Below are 19,404 nucleotides of genomic sequence, written 5' to 3'. Positions count from 1 at the left end.
CTACAGGGTGCATTCTATTGTAGAGAGAACACCTCGCACCAAAAAGCATGGATAAAATGTAAACCCAATTGTTTGTATCCTGTAAATCATAATGGCTTTTATGGATTGTTGAAAAATGGACCAATATTTAATTTACCCTTGGAGTTGTTGACTTTCAACCCTGATAATTAGGGGTACACAAGCCCTGGACAGTTTGTCTTTTTTTGCGAGAAATGCGGAATATTTTTAAAAGATGGAGCCTGACTAGGTTAATGATTCAGGTCAGTGGTGTTTTTAGTTTTGATGAGTCTACATGTAGCTCAAAATTTCATCGTCTAACCCACCAAAAATTGAAAAAAATTAAGTTTTATTTGTTGGCAACTAAAATTTATTAGTTTCAGGAGGCTGGGAAACTTTCTTCCCAGAAAAGGTGCGTCAAGTGTAAAACGGACATAGGTGGCTGGGTGTTAAAACTTGTCTGGTTAGCAGTAACACCATGTGTTATGTACGGTACCTGATTATGTTCTGTTAAAGGCAGTGGACACTATTGGTTATTACTCAAAATAATTATTAGCATAAAACCTTTCTTGGTGACGAGTAATGGGGAGAGGTTGATGGTATAAAACATTATGAGAAACGGCTCCCTCTGAAGTGCCATAGTTTTCGAGAAAGAAGTAATTTTCCACGAATTTGATTTCGAGACCTCAGATTTAGAACTTGAGGTCTCGAAATCAACCATCTAAACGCATACAACTTCATGTGACAAGGATGTTTTTTCTTTCATTATTATCTCGCCAGTTCTATGACCGATTGAGCTCAAATTTTCACAGGTTCGTTATTTTATGCATATGTTGAGACCCACCAACTGTGGAGGCTAGTCTTTGGTGTCCATTGCCTTTTAAGACACTGGACACTATTGGTAATTGTCAAAGACTAGTCTTCACAGTTGGTGTATCTCAACATGCATAAAATAACAATCATGTAACAAATTGAGCTCAATCGGTGGTCGAAGTTGCGAGATATTAATGAAAGCAAAAACACCCTTGTCGCACCATGGTCACACGAAGTTGTGTGCTTTCAGATGCTTGATTTCGAGACCTCAAATTCTAAGTCTGAGGTCTCGAAATCAAATTCGTGGAAAATTATTTCTTTCTCGAAATCTGTGTCACTTCAAAGGGAGCTGTTTCTCACAATGTTTTATACTATCAACCTCTCCCCATTACTTGTAATCAAAAAAGGGTTTATGACAATAATTATTTTGAGTAATTACCAATAGTGAGTACTGACTTTAAGAACTTGTCTTACTACATGTTTGTACAATGTTTTATACTATCAACCTCTCCCCATTACTTGTAATCAAAAAAGGGTTTATGACAATAATTATTTTGAGTAATTACCAATAGTGAGTACTGACTTTAAGAACTTGTCTTCTACATGTTTGTACAATGTTTTATACTATCAACCTCTCCCCATTACTTGTAATCAAAAAAGGTTTTATGACAATAATTATTTTGAGTAATTATCAATAGTGAGTACTGACTTTAAGAACTTGTCTTACTACATGTTTGTACTAATGCACTACCACAGAGTAGATTTTATTCTACCTACAAAAGTAGGAATATCATGCCTGTAAATGTGAAACTCTTTCTATGTCTTTTCTCCATATTGGCTAGTAATAGTGACTAGGCTCCCTTAAAGGCAGTGGACACTATTGATGATTACTCAAAATAATTATTAGCATAAAACCATTCTTGATAACGAGTTATGGGGAGAGGTTGATGGTATAAAACATTGTGAGAAACGGCTCCCTCTGAAGTGCCATAGTTTAAGAAAAAGAAGTAATTTTCCACGAATTTGATTTCGAGACCTCAGATTTAGAACTTGAGGTTTCGAAATCAACCATCTGAACGCACACAACTTCGTGTGACAAGGGTGTTTTTTTCTTTCATTATTATCTCGCAAGTTCGATGACCGATTGAGCTCAAATTTTCACAGGTTTGTTACTTTATGCTTATGTTGAGATACACAAACTGTGAAGGCTAGTCTTTGACAATTACCAATAGTGTCCACTTCCTTTAATTCCGAGAGTCACTGGCTTCACAACCAGAATACATAAATGCAATAATTAACCCAAAAGTCAACCACCAGCATTCACAGACAACCAGTCAAGCAGCCTTTCATTAAGCTAAACAGACAGCTCGCTTTTTGAGAGACCTTGGCTTCAAAACCAGAATTAATAAATGAAATAAGTTACCTAAAAGTCAACCACCAGCATTCACAGACAACTAGTCAAGCAGCCCTTCATCAAACTGAACAGACAGATCTTATTGCCAGAAGGTACAAAAAATCCACATGAGTGACTCTAGCTAAGAAAATACCCGGCTTTTTGTGGGCTAAAACCTGCCAGCATGGATTAAACCTCCTCAGTCATGTGTCCCAATTTCACGTCGGCGCGACAAAAGAAAACCACGACACGCAGACTCCGGTCCCTAGGTGTAAAAACAATGCCCGAACACACCAAAATATTAGTGTTACCCACCAAAGGCCGTTGGCACCGAGTCAATAGTGAGGCCAAGCGGGTATGAAAGGGCCGGGGGTAATCGCGCGGAAGTTACACGACGGATTTCGTCGGGGGATAAAACACCTCGCGCAAGCCCAAATGGGTACTGGATAAACAGTTGTGGGGGAAGGATTTGTGATCTTAACGCTTGGGCGCCTCCTTGAAGTTGAATTTTGCGGTCATAACGAAAAGATATTTCTTTTCATTTATACAGTGTATTATTGCTGGATGGCACCCCCCCCTTACAATAATTCTTTGTCGAAACTTCAGTGGTGTGCGTGTACTGCATGTCAAAAGTTTGAAGACCAGTGGCAAAGTCGCTTTGAGATAAGAATACAAACTGTACATGGGTAGCACATGCCGATAGAAAAGTCAAAATTGTGAACACAGGCCCGATACTTCACGAAGGAAACGAGGGTGATTGCCTCCATGACCCCTGCTCATTGCCATGGTGCCCTTAAAATGCTCCAGTAGAAATTTATAATTTCCTCATAGGGCCCCCTTTACCAGGAGATAATGCTTTTGTGACCTTGCCCTTACAAAAACCATGCAAAAACGAAGCAAATGTACAGGCCTGAGAGTGCAACCACCTGAGGAGGGCAGGCCTGGGAAAACTACCCAGAGCCCAGTTGTTGCACCTGGTATTGGCGTTGGTGTCCCTTCAAAGTTAACAGGATCGGATTATTAAACTTGTTTTATGAAACAGACGGTTACACATGTTCAAGTCCCTAGGCCAATCCTTTGAAAGGATGGGTTTAAAAAAAATGAAAAAAAAATTTTTTAAAGGATGCGGCCCCCCAAAAAACGAGTGGGCCGAGGACGATCAACTGATATTTTTTGTTGGCCTATACAACCATGACACTTGCATTTTTGCTCACTGTTCCTATTCAGAAGTGATTTTTGGCGCTTAGAAGTTTCTAAATTTGTTTGCATCGCAGCTTTATGCATGTGGACCAACCTTGCATTTAACTGTTTAATATAAAATGTGAACCAACAAGTTTGTGTAGGAGGTGTTAAGAAGCACATTCCAATGTGTACTATGCACACATCACAAAGTAAACTCAAACGAGATCCAGATAACACTTTTTAAAAAGAATAAAGGAATGCTGAACAAATGCATTCATACCTTACTGATAATAAACTAGGACGAAGGAAGAAAATAGATTGTGTTATTAGTAACTGTATAATGTATTAGTAATCGTCAAGTGTTTATTTACTTTAATAAATTACAAACAATCAAGCCATTTTAAAGGCACTAGGCACCTTTTGTAATTGTCAAAGACTAGTATTCTCAGTTGGTTTATACATGTAATGTATCTCCGTCTCCATAGTATTCCAAAATGCATAAAATAACAAATCTGTGAAAATCTGGACTCAATTGGTCATCGAAGTTGCAAGGGGAATAATGAAAGAAAAAACACCATTGTCGCACAAATTTGTGTGCTTTCAGATGCCTAAAAGGCTTCAGGTAGTATTTGAGTGAAAACTACGTTACTTCAGAGGGAGCCAGTTCTCACAATGTTTTATCAACAGCTCTCCGTTGCTCACAACTCATAAAGTTTTCATGCCAACAATTGTTTTGAGTAATAACCAATAGTTTCCAGTGCTTTTAAGCATGCAATCTAACAAAAGAACTATGTGAACGGGTGTGATTGTACAAAAGTGGGGGGGGGGAATCATGGCATTTGTGTCATGGCACCCTCTTTGTACGCTGTTAAAGTTTGTTCTCTTGTTATAGACCATGTAAACTGTGACATGACACTTAATTCACAAAAGAGCTACAGAAGCATGCTTGAATTCCTTTAGCCTGTAGTGGCCAAGTGTGGTCTAGTTCACCCGACCCAAGTGGGTTCGAGTCCTGGTCATGACACTTGTGCCATTGAGCCAAGGCACTTAACTATTAAAGTATTTGCTTCATGAAATGAAAAGTTGGGAAGGTAACTGCATTCTGCTCTATCAGCAAGGCTCCTAGTGGATGGTATCGTACTCTATGATGATACCCATGCCTACATGTACATCCCTTGTAAGATAAAGTGAAGGGGGTAACCCTGCTTCAACATTCCCCTGGTGACAGTTGATTGGATTGACCATAGAGACAGGAATTGACAGCCCAATCAGTATTACCTTGAAGTGGTCGCCTGGCCTTGTAAATGTTTGGTGAAATCTCATTTAAAAAAAAGTACTTTAGGCACAATTTATACACAGCATAGTGGAAGAACAGAAAATCTTCTACAGTAAAAAGAGGGAAATTATGAAGAGATGAGGAAAACCGTGATAAAGAAAGGGCCTTTTTTAGCCTATCTATTACGTCGACATTACGTTCACAAAAATCAATCTAATGACAGTACCTTTACTTAAAGGAACACGTTGCCTTGGATTGGACGAGTTGGCCTATAAAAAAGTGTTTGTAACCGTTTGATATAAAATGCACATGGTTGGAAAGATAATTTAAAAGTAGAATACAATGATCCACACAAGTTTGCCTCAAAATTGCGTGGTTTTCCTTTTACTGTGCGAACTAACACGGTCGGCCATTTATGGGAGTCAAAAATTTGACTCCCATAAATGGCCGACCGTGTAAGTCAACGAGGTAAAAGGAAAACCGTGCAATTTCGAGGCATGTTTATGTGGATCATTGTATTCTACTTTTACAGCATCTTTCTACCCATATGCATATTATAACAAACGCTTTTCAAAGACCAACTCGACTGATCCAAGGCAACGTGTTCCTTTAAAGAAGGCTTGAGGGAAGGTTTACACAAAAGCTATGAAAGTTTATTATAATAAATGGTACATGGTAAATTGTTTCACAGTAGGGGCAGTAAAAGAAAATGACCTTACCAAAATTATGTTTTGGTAAGTTTAAGAATGTTGTGGTGATAATAACTTCTATGAGTACATTATAAATGTAGCCTTATAATGTACTAGTTTTAGTAGAGTTCACTTTTAACATACGAGTTAACCAGGTTTTTGGGTCAAGCTACATATCACGAGCACGCATTAGGCAATTGAGAATGGTTTTGTGTCCAAGCTGTTATGTGTGGCCGGCCCCAGGCTCTAGAAAGCAGACCCGACAGCCTATATTCAATGGATTCTAGCCCTGACATCAAAACAGAAGGGAATCTATACAAGGAGGTGTTTTCAAGCTAAGGATTCGACCAGGTCAAACCGGGGGTCGTAGGATGGGACAGGTGTTTAGGGTACAGAGTGTGGATGTTCCAGCTCCAGGATGGATTACCGGGGCAGGTAACCCGAGGGGGACCCAAAGACTTCCGGCACTTCTGAGGTGAAAGGAACTCATTGGTACTAAGTTCATGGTGTGCTATTCATGAGAAGGTTTGAAGTGGTCCCGTCACAAAGCTTTGAAAAGAATTTCAACAAGTTAATGCTCGGTCTACGTGTTTGTAATCTCACAACTTAAAACTTTACCGGGTAAAACAAGAAAAGTACTGTGGGTAGGCCCTAAATGTACACGTGTATAAAATGCCACAAGTTTCCAAGTCAGTGCCAGAGCTAAGGGCATATTCATAAGAAAGGTGTGGGGGTGTCAAACTAAGGGGGAAAATCCACAAGACCCCAGAGCTTGTAGGTTACAGTTTTTATAAGATCAGAAGGTAAGGAGAGAGAACTTTATGTGTGCAGTTTAAAATGAACATATCATATGACCCGCTTTCATTGAGCAACCACAAAGAAAATGTTTCAATAATTTTGTGTTATGATGTTATGATGGTATTTAAAAGTATTCTTCAATACAATTGGAAGATATTTTTAACTTAAAGGCAGTGGACACTATTGGTAATTACCCAAAATAATTATTAGCATTATAAAACCTTACTTGGTAAAGAATATAGGGAGAGGTTGATAAATCATTATAAGAAACGGCTCCCTCTGAAGTGAAGTAGTTTTCGAGAAAGAAGTTATTTTCCACAAATTTGATTTTGAGACCTCAAGTTTAGATTTGAGGTCTCGAAATCAAACATCTGAAAGCACACAACTTTGTGTGACCAGGGTGTTTTTTCTTTCATTATTATCTGGTAACTTTTTCACAAGTTTGTTATTTTATGCATATTATGAGATACACTGAGTGAGCAGACTGGTCTTTCACAATTACCAATAGTGTCCAGTGTCTTTTTAGAAACTATATAACAAAGTGAGGTACTTTTAGATATTCATAAGTTTACTGGCCCACCACTAAAATCACTGGCATCAGGCCAGTGTTAAGTCCAAGCCCTGAATGACATTAGAATAATCTTGCTTAAAGTGGCTGATGGTCTGGATCTTCTCTTATTCTAGACCAAGAAACTCTTGAAGTTGTTACAATTCAGGAGGTTTGCAGACTGAACAAGACTTTGTATTTATGCCATCCACACTGGCAGCTTCGGCTAAAGCTTAAGGCTGTTGCTAAAGGTGTCCTATATTTCAACACATAATGATGTTGTGGAATTCTAGTCGTACATGTAGCTGTAGCCGCCGACTAAGACACAACTTAGACCCCGTTCCCACTGGACTCCGCATTGATCCCGCAATTCGAGAAAAGGGCGATCAGACCCCGCAATTTCTCGAAAAGGGCGATCCACTTTGATCCACCTCAGGAGGAGGATCAAAGTGGGACCAGACCCCACAAACTTAGGGCAAACATCCGTTCACAAAAGGTGGATCAATGCGCGATCATACTCAAGTGGGAACGCGACAGCGGTTCACGTCCTTTTGAGGGGTCGGGATCTCGTAATTGTGTAACCAGTGGGAACGCGGTCTTAAACATCATCCCATCTCAGGATTTTTTTTAAGAGACCCGACAGGGTCCAGCGAATACACCCTGTACTTGCATTGTTTACAAAACTGTCATAAGTGTCAGGTTTACAAACAAGGTCTTAATCCATTTCTGTGAACAGCATACAAAGCGCAAGCAGGGCTCATCCAAGTTTGGAAGTATTACACACAAGATCCAATAAATAAGCTCCAAAAACACAGTAATTATAGCTAGGCCTATGTGGTCAACGAGCTTCTCATTTTGAATCCTACCCTGGTCTTATAACAATAATGTTTTACAGCAACAAACCCTTTAGTCTTTGTGCCAGTTTCTTTCCCCCAAACCCGAAAACTGGCACGCCTAATTATTAGGCCCTAATAAAACACCTGTCAAGAAAGCCAGTCACATCAATTGCGATCATCATCTTGGATTCCCTCCTACGACCCACCGATCAATAGCGCCCTCTGGAGCTCTCATCATTACCATTATCTCCAAAGGTTGAGTAGTTTTAACCCTCCACGCAGAAGGTTAACTGATTCCTACTCGGGCTACAATACGCCCCCATTTAACACGCTCTAGCCTCTCACATTCTGCACAATTGATCCGAGAGATCTGGAGTTAAAGGCATGGACAATATTAGAAACTACTCAAAATAATTGTTAGCATAAAAACTACCTTGGTAATGAGCAATGGAGAGCTGTTGATAAAAAATTGAGAGAAATGGCCTGGGGGCCTTTTCTGAAGTAACATGGGTTTTAAGAAAGAGATAATTTCTAACTTTTTTAAGGCATCTGAAAGCACAAACATTGGTGCAAGAAGGGTGTCTTTTCTTTCATTATTCTCTTGAAACTTGTTTATTTGTGCATATGTTGGGATACCACTAAATGAGAATACTGGTCTTTGACAATTACCAAAGGTGTCCAGTGCCTTTAAAGACACTGGCGCTATTGGTAATTGTCAAAGACTAGTCTTCTCACTTGGTGTATCTCAACATATGCATGAAATAACAAACTTGTGTAAAATTTCAGCTCAATTGGTTGTCGAAGTTACGAGATAATAATGAAAGAAAAAACACCCTCGTCACACGAAGTTGTGTGCTTTCAGATGCTTGATTTTGAGACCTCAAATTCTAAATCTGAGGTCTCAAAATCAAATCCATGGAAAATTACTGGTTTCTCAAACTATGTTACATCAGAGGGAGCCATTTCTCACAATGATTTACTATCAACAGCTCTCCATTACTCATTACCAAGTAAGGTTTTATGCTTAATTATTTTGAGTAGTTACCAATAGTGTCCAGTACCTTTAAAGGGTTATGATCATTGTACAGATCAACGGGTTACAATACTGAGAAGACTTTCTTGATCTCTCTCTCTCTCGGAGGATGCAAGGTTCGACATCAATCCCAAAATCAATAGCGCCCTCTACAGCCAACGGGTCACGTATTGGATTTTGCGAACACAACAGGATGGAAACAACGACCAGCCTACCGACCGGCGTACAGGCGTCTCGGATTTCCAAATATCCAAAGATCAATGGCTCAACTCCTGTAACAAATGCTTTGATTATCCGATTAGGGGATTAGCATTCTTACTTGGAAGGGGGGTTATTATTGATTACAACCTTTTACGTTTAAGAATGATCAATAATTGGGAAGTAATACTTGAAGAGGATTACAAGTAGGCCACCCACATTGTAAGAAATAAGCAAAGGAACTCTTCCACCTGTTGGGAGTTCTGCTGAATAGCAATTAGTACGAATGCTTAGCTTTCTTTTTTAACAAATTTAAATGTACAAATAGAGAAAGCATTTATGATTCAGGGAAACAATTTGACCCCTGATATCACTGGCCAAACTTCAAAAAATTTGTTCAGAATGCCCCACAGTTTAAGGCAGTGGACACTATTGGTAATTACTCAAAGTAATTTTAAGCTTAAAAACTTACTTGTAACAAGCAATGGGGCGCTGTTGATAGTATAAAACATTTTAAGAAACAGCTCACTCTGTAACGTAGTTTTTGAGAAAGAAGTAATTTTCCATGAACTTGATTTCGAGACCTCAAAATTAGATTTTGGGGTCCCATAATCAAGCACCTGAAAGCACACAACTTTGTGTTACAAGAGTGTTTTTTCTTCCATTATTATCTCACAACTTCGACTCATGACCTTTTGAGCTCAAAATGTTCACAGGTTTGCTATTTTGTGCATGTTGGGATACCAAGGGTGAATGCTGTTCTTGGACAACTACCAATAGTGTCCAGTGTCTTTGAGGGAGACACTGACTGGGTTTTCCCAAAACAACCCAAAGTCCTTCATACCTTATACAGTAGTCTGCTGTTGGTAAAGTCTACACAAATCAAACTCTACCCTCTCTGATAAAATGAGTGATTAACCCACAGTTTCCAGTGAAAAGTCCAGGTTTTTCTGACCTTCTTGGCGGAATGTAGATCAAAATAACACTCGTTGACCTACAAAGTCAATACTTCAAGGAGGTAATTTAGGGGAAGTGGTCGGGCCTAAGTGGATTCTATCTGATGAGAGTTTCAAAAAATAAAAAATAAATAAAAAATATAAATTAAAGATCAATTGGTTGTCTGTTCGCAAATTATTGTTCCTTGGATATAGCCTACATTACTAGTACATGTTAGACGGCTAAACTGGATTTTTGGAATATCTAAAAAACAAATGCTACAACCTTTAAAATGAAATTTCCACAATTTATTTTTATTATCTATATAATAATAATAATATTTAGAGGCTAATCATCCTTCTTCGCAGCTGAATTGCAAAGGATGCGGCTACAACGTGTTCAAGAAGCAGGCATGCAAGGGCACCTTTGTCAGCCAGCCACATTAACCCATTATGACAATGGAGAACAGCCAGAGATCGAAAGTGTTCGATTAAAAACAGTCAAAAGGTTTCAAAAACTTAAGGTTTCAAAAACTAAATTTTGCCTTTAAGAAAGAATGCTGATATGAAATGTGTAAGTTGAGATCCATCCCTGAGCAGCTTCAAAAACCATCGAGGAAGGAAAATACACTTTCAATTCTCTTCACTCATGTGGACAGGGGCAGTTATTTACTATGGGGAGCTTATGAATGCATACCGTAAATGACTATCCCATCTAATCCCATTGACAACTACAGTGCAGACACTAACCACACACTCCACCATGCTGATGAAAGTGAAGAGCACTTTCATGGAACATGCTATTCTGAAACCATTGGAGGCGTGTTTTTGTTTTAAACAAAAATTTTGACTGAAGAGAGAGGGAAGGGCATTGGATGAGTGGTGGGGGGGATGGAAAAGGAACAGCATACATCTTCCATGAAGTTTACTATGCGACAACGTATGCCTAGAAACATTCCAAGCAAGATGTTTTACATCTTCTCATAACGTATGATCCTCTACCTCCATGGTGTGATATTGATGATTTTCATTACTCAACTGGACAGCCACACTGTTTAGAGTGATTTTGACTGGTTCACAGATCTGTATTTTATTCTACTCCATGTTTTGCAGGGTTTGACTAGCCCTAGCCATGGAGGTAGCTACCTCCATGCCCTAGCAGACCACATGGATGCTACTACAAGGATTCATGTAGTATGATTGCACTATGTAGACATGCCAGATGCACCATCTTAACACTAATCCACCAGGTGCATGGACATGCCAAGGGGGTGTCTATGGCCACGCTATCCCAAGCTACACCTCAAGGACACTGGTTTACTACAACTCTAGCTTCTAACAACATTACACAACAGTGGAAATAGCCTAGAATCAACACAGGGCGTGGATTACCATCCACTGCCTACAAAAGATCCCAGGCTGATTAAAAGCTGTGAATACCAAGAGTGTTATTTGCAATGGAGGAGTCCACCCTGGGCTAGCCCATCAGTGAACATGTTCCCTCCCACAATGAAGTTAAAACAAGTAAAACAAAATGGTGGTTGCTGTAGTAATTGCACTAAATTGCACTAAGTTTTCCATGATTGGATTTATAACCATCCACTGCCTACAAAAGATGCCAGGCTGGTTAAAAGCTGTGAATACCAAGAGAATTATCTGCCTGGGCTAGCCCATCATTGTACATGTTCCCTCCCACAATGAGGTTAAAACAAGTAAAACAAAATGGTGGTTGCTGTAGCAATTGCACTAAATTGCACTAAGTTGCCCATGATTGGATTTATAACCATCCAATGCTTACAAAAGATCCCAGGCTAATTTCAAAGCTGTAAATACCAAGAGTATTATCTGCAGCGGAGGAGTCCACCCTGGGCTAGCCAATCAGTGTACATGGTCCTTCCCACAATGAGGTCAAAACAAGTAAAACAAAATGGTGGTTGCTGACACTAAGTTTTCCATGGTTTTATACTGGATTGTAGAGCTTTTGTTTTTCTTCTTTTTCAAAAAAAAATGGGCAGGGCACTCAACACAAAGACTATTTTATTAAAATATTTGTTTTGTCTCAGATCGTTAAAATGTATCCTTTATGTACTTCCTTTGTGAAAACCAATGCAGCTGATGTTTGAGAAAGGATTCCGTTCACTGGAAAACATTGAATCTGAGAAACAATTCGTGCATGAATCGTTTCTATGATTTCTGAGGGATGGTGTCTGTTTGTGGATGCTGAGGCCAGAGATGCGGTTGGTACCAGCTGTCACCTTGCTACATGTGGATGGATTTGACATTCATGTGAAAATTCTGATCACAGTTTTTGTAACTGATTTCTCAGTAGTTTTGCATCTTGTGCCTTACGACACTATCTGACTAAAAACTCTTTGCTGTCAAACACCAAGGGCCTTTTTGGACTCTGGCTTTTAAAAGCTCTTTTGTGGAGGGCCTAGGCCAAGTATTGGAACAGCATTTGGTGCTTCCAACATCAAATAAAGCCTACTACATCATGTGTTCTTGGTTACTCTGCCCTTTTGAGTGAAGTTCTTGGGGTCCATTCAAACTGTATTATTGATCGGTCAGTTAAAGGGATGCTGCAGTGGATTCAAATAAAACAGTTAATTTTGCTGTCATTTACTTCTGAAATATGTTTTGAACATCATTCAATAAAATGTGTTTTGTTTATTCCCGATATATCTGACTTGTGTACTTAGCAAATAAGTGGATTGTTACCGCCCCCCCCCCCCCCCCACCCCCCATAAGCAAATAAGTGGATTGTTACCACCCCCCCCCCCATACCATCGACGTCATGTCGGGAATACAAACAAAATCATCAGCAAAAAAAGTCTGGTCCCTAACTACACGCGCCTAGGTACCAGGCCTCACACTGCACACGTGTGTATGTACTATGCACACGGACGTACAGCTCACGTTACCGACATGGCGTCACGTTTATGCAAATGAAGGCTCCCTTTTAGGGGCGGGGCGGGTTCCCTTTTCTCTTTAAAACCGTTTTAAAAATACTTGCGCATTTAAAAAAAAATAATAACAAATATGTTAGGTTTAAAAAGTCCTGTTTAATCGTTTAAATGAATAAAAAAACATTGCAGCCACCCTTTAACCGCTTACTGCCCAACTGGAAAATCGTCTTCCTCTAAACTATCTAGGCCTACAACATGAAAATATCTAACCTACATTATATTGGCAACTTACCGATATTAAAACACTTAAAGCATTGGTTTTTCAGTCACTTGTTCACAGCTTGCTAAAACTTCTTCATATTTCCTACACTGCTCTACATCACAATCAGACTCGATTTGCCCATTAGCGGACGCTCATTACATAGTCTTCTGTACCACACTTTTTTTTCTGTACTTATTTTGCTGACACAAAATGGTCAACTTCTTTCGAACGAATGGGATCCAGGTCTACACAATTATTTCAAAGGACAACAAAATATTTAAGGTCAAATTTATATGATAATTAGTACTGTTGATGGACATGGTCAAGGAAATGTTATCTCAGTAGGAATTTTACATTTATTTATGGAAAATATTTAAATAAATAAAAATTAATACACTTATATTTCAGTTTAAAGAAGAATGACATAAGGTTCTTGGGTACCGATAGCCTAGATAAAAATTGCCAGTTTTGGTGATGCAAAAAATTAAATGGCTAGCAGACCTAGGTAAAATCTGTGGACATCCAGTCACTTGTAAACAATAAAGAACTGTGCCCAATTGGTGTGAACACGTTATTATTAAACTTTTGGCCACACAAATTTGGGTTGATTGGCAAATGAATTTTCTATAAAAAAAAGTATTCTCGACCCAAGTGAGAATTTTATTTCACCTCAATGTTAATATTAAATCTTAAATTGTATTTTTAACAATTTAAAATTTAAAATTTAAATTAAACATTATATTACAATTTTGATTCATACAAAAATATCCCGCTAAATTGATCCAATGCACTTGATACAAGGTGGGTTGGACCAATTTACGGGGAGCACAAATATTAGTCTTCTTTTGTGTTGTTTTGTTTTTCGATACATGCAAGAATGCTGCACAGTTATTTTGGTAGTTACCATCCGTCTTACATTATACAACACTTTTAATGTTTTAGTCTTCGTTCAAGAAAGACTCTGCTTGATAAACATCGGGCCTATTACTTTTTTACAACTTTTTATTACTTTGGTTTCAATGACTTGTGTACGAAGTGACTTGGGTACGAAGTGGCTTAGGGTACGAAGTGACTTTGGTACGAAGTGACTTTGGTACAAAGCGATTTGGGAACGAAGTGATCGACACTCTTTTGAGTCTACTACGAGAAAGACTATGCTATTGCTAGTAGTGTATTTAACATCAGGCCATTTACTATTTTCGGGCATCCTTTTTTCGAAATTTCGACATTGTCGGGCGTAATAATGTCAAAATTTCGAAGAAAGGAGTATAGTGCCCCAGTTACTGGGTCTATATTGTTGTAGGTTTTTAGCCTAAAATAGTACACAAATATTGACTGCTTCGAGTGCTATGGTTAAAACTATGACTCCCGAGGTGATCCCCGGAGCGTTCTATTTTCCTGAGGCGAAGCCGAGGGAAAATAGAACGCTACGGGGATCACCGAGGGAGTCATAGTTTTAACCATTGCACGAGTAAAAGCAGTCAATATTTGTTTTATAGCACCCCAAACATTTCTAAATACTGTACTATTATTAAGTTACAGACCTGAATGCTACAATCCACGGACGACCCGATAACAGATTGCAAAAACTTTTACTTTGCTGCATGTAGTGTCGTGCAATCCGAAATGGTTATAGTTTATCATCCTCATACACGCAACGGACGTCTGGGTTCTGCACGCCGTGTGCTAGTCTTCGGACTAGCGCATGGCAAACCGACGCACTATCACACAGCCGTCGTCTAGCAAAACTAAGACATGTCATGTGACGCGCTCTAAACCAATGAGCAGGCAGAATTCTTGTAAGGGGTGTTATAAAAACTGATAGCTGTTGCACAATTGCAGACTGCAACAGCTACATTAAATTTATATTTTCTCACAACACTGTATACAATGTCATGACACTAAACACAAAGAATACAGTACAATTTGCAAGTTCATGAAGTAACACTTTCACCCCCTTACATTAGTACACACACACTCACTTTCACAATCACATTCACAGAGTCAGACTACACAAGACAGTCAGCCAATAATCAATACAAAAGGAAATACTCAACATCAGTATAGTTTTTATAAAAACAAATACTGACAACATTCAGCAATATAAAAAAATAATAGTCATCTTGTAGTTGTTCAGCTTTACCATTTCATACAAAAGGACCGTTTGACCATCAACCATTTTGAGCAGTTTTCTTCCGTGCACCTCCTCACTACACACAAACAAGTTGAGCTCCTTCGAATTCGTCCAAAGACGTTGCGTCCACTCATATCACTTTCTTTGGTAAAACTTTACACATTGTTCGCATTTTCCCACCTACGTTTCCACAATTTTAAAAGAGAAAGACCTAGGAATTTCACTACAAACAGTGTATGCTACCTACCTTTACTCTACACACGTTGTTGTACAGTCCTCGGACCTTCATAAAGTAGGGAATTCCAGAGGTAAAGATGACATCTTCAAAAGTCTTTTTCCATCCATGTTGTCGTGTATTGCATACTCTGTGTGTGAGTTCAACTTTTACAGCAACCCGGGGTCAACGCTCTTATGCAAATCATTGTGGTAAACATACCCCGGGGTCACCATTTCTTGACCCACTTCTGGTGGTGGCCGCCAGATATTATTTTTTGAAGGCTCTTAAAAATGGTGAAGATTAATTAATATTTTAAGGGGTTGGATGAAAACCAGCAGAAACAACGAGAAAATGTGGAGTTTTGTCCAAAAATGAGAGGAAAGAAAGTTTTCACTCTTCGTCTTGGTATTGAATTCCAGCGTGCGGCGTTCTTGAGGTGTCAGTTTACAAACAATAAAAATAGAGGGCGCTATTTATTAGAAGCGTGAATTGATTGACTTCACGTTTGGCCAAAGGATAGTCGATGTTACAATTCGATTTGGTTTTCGAAATATTAAATAATATATAATGCTAATGCCTCAAACATTCAAAGGTCCCCAACACGAGTTGTTTTCCGATTGGATTTTCCTGGCTTAAAAAAAAACTTTGTAGTTTAGTCAGGAATTAATCTTCCCAGATGCTGATGGGTAAGTTGTCTTCTTCTTTTTCATAAGTTGTAAATAGTTAAGAGCCTGTCCACGAGAGGACCATGCAGTCCGTGATAAGGTGGGGGTCAACGGATTTGGCTGAAATTTTGGTCGTAGGTGGGTCATAGGTAGCCTTGAGGCTGTGCACAATATTTGGCCAATCCGACCTCCCTAACAGAAAAAATAGCAAAAAATGTGTTTTTTAGTGAAAAAATTGCGTTTTTGATGATTTTTGACTACAAAAGTTTTAACGCTTGCTGCTGAAAGGTGGAATACAGTAGAGCAAAGAATTTTGCAGGGTCTTTGGTTAGTATCCTGACCTAAACCACGAACTCAAAATTTTGGAAAACCAAGACTCTTAAGAGGCAACAGTAACTCTTCATTTAAGGGTACCCCCAAAATTGCGTCACATCTTTGAGTCGCTGTAGAGTCACTAGTGCAGATCTGTGAGCAATGACATTCAGGTGAAAGAGAGGTCTTATTATGGTCCTTAGGTAGCATCAATAAAATATTTGCCAGCAGTTTTTTGTTTGAAATGGCAGGTGCCTGTTTTTGCCTTATAATGGCGGTTTAGCATTGCATCATTCAAAACTGGTACCTCTTGTGATTTGCGATTGCCTCGTTTTCAACGGTAGTCTCGATGCATTGGACATGAAGCAAACCTCTCATCACCCTACATGAAACAATTATGTTGGTCCCTGAATCTTTAATTAAGTATTTTTGGTAAACATGACCAATTTCCTCAAGATTCAGACACTGACCTTATATTTAAATGCTTTGTTTAGTTTGTCATACTCAAATCCTGATTTATATTTTAATTATAGCCCCCTCCTCCAAGCCTTTCACCCTTTCTGATTTGTATGATCACATGAGTAGCTATCAGTGCCAGTTATTTGGTCCTTGTCAGGCATTTGCAGTACTGCAAAGCCAATATCCTCTTCAGAATAAGTTAATTAGAAAACATTAGATAACAAAATAAACACACCAGGACTTTATTATAGTTTAGAGAATAACACAATAAGTGTCAATGGTTTTATTTATTGACATCATGAGTGCAACAGTTCAATATGTTTTAGTTTTTACCTTCACACTACCTGTGTGTGGTATTCCCTGACTACATGTACATGTATACAGTCAAGATAGAGTGGTACAAGTATTACACCATAGATAATACTCAAACGGCATCACAGTTGAAAGCAGTACTGGCCATTGAGTGATGGATTTTTTGGGGTGTGAAAATCAGCCCTGATGGTAACGAGACAATTGGAAAGCTAATTGGCTAGGTGTAGTTTGAGAACATCAACATTTTGAGATTTAAAAAAAATAAAAAATGGAAGAGTAGTACTGACTGTTTAATCAAAAACGAACACTTGATAAGCGTCCGATGGCATCATGCATTTAAATGCCTCAAAGCTCACACTGGTTCTGTACAGCATCCACGAGAACCTGTCTTTCTACCAATTCTACAGCATTATTTTGCACATCAGTCCAGCTCTTTGATGGCAGTGTCCCAGATTTTTGTAGGAGAGCAAGACGTGAAAAATAGCTGGCTATCTGTTGGGTAGTCAACCAGTCATCTCTGTGAAAGTGACTTTTCAATCGCCGGGACACAGTTTCTGGGTTTTCCTTTTTTCCTGTATTGGCGCCAATCATGAACTGAGCAAGCAAAAAATCCTTCACTTGCTGTGAAAACCTCTTCCTTGCCTTGGAAATCTTGCGAGCCCAGCCAGGAAGGATTGCCTGGGACATAGAGGCCAAAGCTGCTCCAGAACTGACAGTCTCAACACCTGTACTGGAACAAGAAGGGCCAGCTTGCATCTCGCCAATCTTTTCAGCCCACTGACGTGCAAAGTAACAATGTAATGTTTGTCATGTTGTGGGCCAATATTGATAAAATCTGTCGTTTGGTACACCAGTTGTCTGCAGCTTGATAGCACACAACTAGAGAGCTGGTACTGCTGTCAACATCTTGATCACTTTATGATAAGTCAGCAGCTTTTTCACCAACTGTGATCTTCATAAGCCCATCTTCTTGACCAGGTGCCAAACAATTGAGAACTAAACCAAAAGCTTCCTTTGCCTTTCTTCTATAATAACGGATGGTACTATCAGATGCTTTTTCTAATGGTCGACGAAGCTGTCCATCAACAGGAGACCTTCCACTCTGGATAAGGAAAGTGTTCAGGGATTGCAACTCCACATTCTTTGGTCGGGGGGTTGGAGCCCAAGAAGAGTCAAATGCACCTAGATCATGTGTAACATTGTCATCAGTTGATGAAGACTCGCACGTTTGCTGGAAATTTGAGAAATTGAATAAATCCAGTGAGATACTGTATGCTGCATAAAGCAAGGATGAAACAAGTATGTGCTTATGAAGAAGCGTGTTTACAATTCTGTAGCGGACACTTTGTATTCATACTTTACTATTGAGAGGTACTTGCCCATTAGGCGCACCATGAATGCCAAATACATTGTGGGATTGAATACACGGTGTTGACAAGATGGCTCCTGTGAGCTGAGCACAGGTATATAATAAATCATCTGTAATTATTGTATTTTGTATCGTCAAATCCGTTGTAGCCTTTGTCCTGTTTGCGGAATCCGAACAATAAAGTAACGGAGAACCCGTTTCAACAACACTCACACACACAAACAGCATAAACATGGCGGAGTTCGATGTCACTGGAAGTCAAAAACGGCCCAATTTTGACCATTGTTTACAAACTGTTGATGTATATATGTGGTAACCCTTCTTCTCAGGTAAGAAACAAATTATGTGGTTTTGGAGTTAATTAACGGCGGATAAATTGGTGGCGACGTGCGGAAGATTATCCCACCTCACGACTAGTTGTTTTATTCGCACCACGACATGGTTTGCCTTTCCCTTCATGGAGTGGATGACAGCATTTCCTTGTTGATGTCCAACTCAACCCTAACTTGTACCGATGTGCCGGGCATATCGTCTTATCACTGTTGTAAGCATCAACGTCGAATAACCCACATCGCAGGAGGATCAACTTCCACTCGACATTCACATCATGTGCAGCAACTTTCCACTTCTGCAAATGGCTCCGTATGTTTTTTGTGCTTTGACGAAGATGCACGGTATTGCTCTCTCGCGGATAAGAGGGATATACACCACACTCGATGTCTTTGCAATGCTCAAGATTATAAAAATCACACTGCAGCGATACAGCCGCCATATCCATGGCTGACATGTTGACATCGCTCGCGATTGGGGGGGGGGGGGGGGGGGGGGGTTGCAATGCAATTTGGGGCGCAATCTTGCGGTACTTCGCGCTAACTGGGTGGGCGGTTCTGGACGTTCCACTTCCATTATCACGGTCGTTGCTGCAAACAAAACTCTCCGACCTTAATCCACCTTAATACACACAATTTGCAAAAACTTATGTATCATCTTTGTTGATGTATTTGTTTAATGTTATATAACATCCTATTCCAGACGTAAATTAAAGGCAAGCAATACTTTACTCAGGACTGT

At 39.3% G+C, this 19,404-nt stretch overlaps 1 protein-coding gene and 1 pseudogene across 3 annotated transcripts in view; both read right to left on the bottom strand.

The window, feature by feature from the left end:
• Positions 1-15,375, bottom strand: part of LOC139951729 (cell adhesion molecule-related/down-regulated by oncogenes-like) — a 148,121-nt gene extending 132,746 nt beyond the window's left edge. For 2 of the 3 annotated variants that reach the window (XM_071950777.1, XM_071950779.1), the window contains exon 1: positions 15,247-15,375. The gene's annotated coding sequence lies outside the window, so the exon portion shown is untranslated. The remainder of the gene's footprint in view (positions 1-15,246) is intronic. The other variant, XM_071950778.1, reaches the window with a different exon arrangement.
• A 1,329-nt stretch (positions 15,376-16,704) lies between these two features.
• On the bottom strand, positions 16,705-18,729 carry LOC139951456 (uncharacterized; annotated as a pseudogene).
• Between the last annotated feature and the right edge of the window lie 675 nt (positions 18,730-19,404).

Source organism: Asterias amurensis, chromosome 19 (assembly GCF_032118995.1).
Source record: "Asterias amurensis chromosome 19, ASM3211899v1".
Taxonomy (NCBI): Eukaryota; Metazoa; Echinodermata; class Asteroidea; order Forcipulatida; family Asteriidae; genus Asterias; species Asterias amurensis.
The sequence above is the reverse complement of the archived record's forward strand: the minus strand, read 5'-3'. Positions and strand labels throughout refer to the sequence as shown.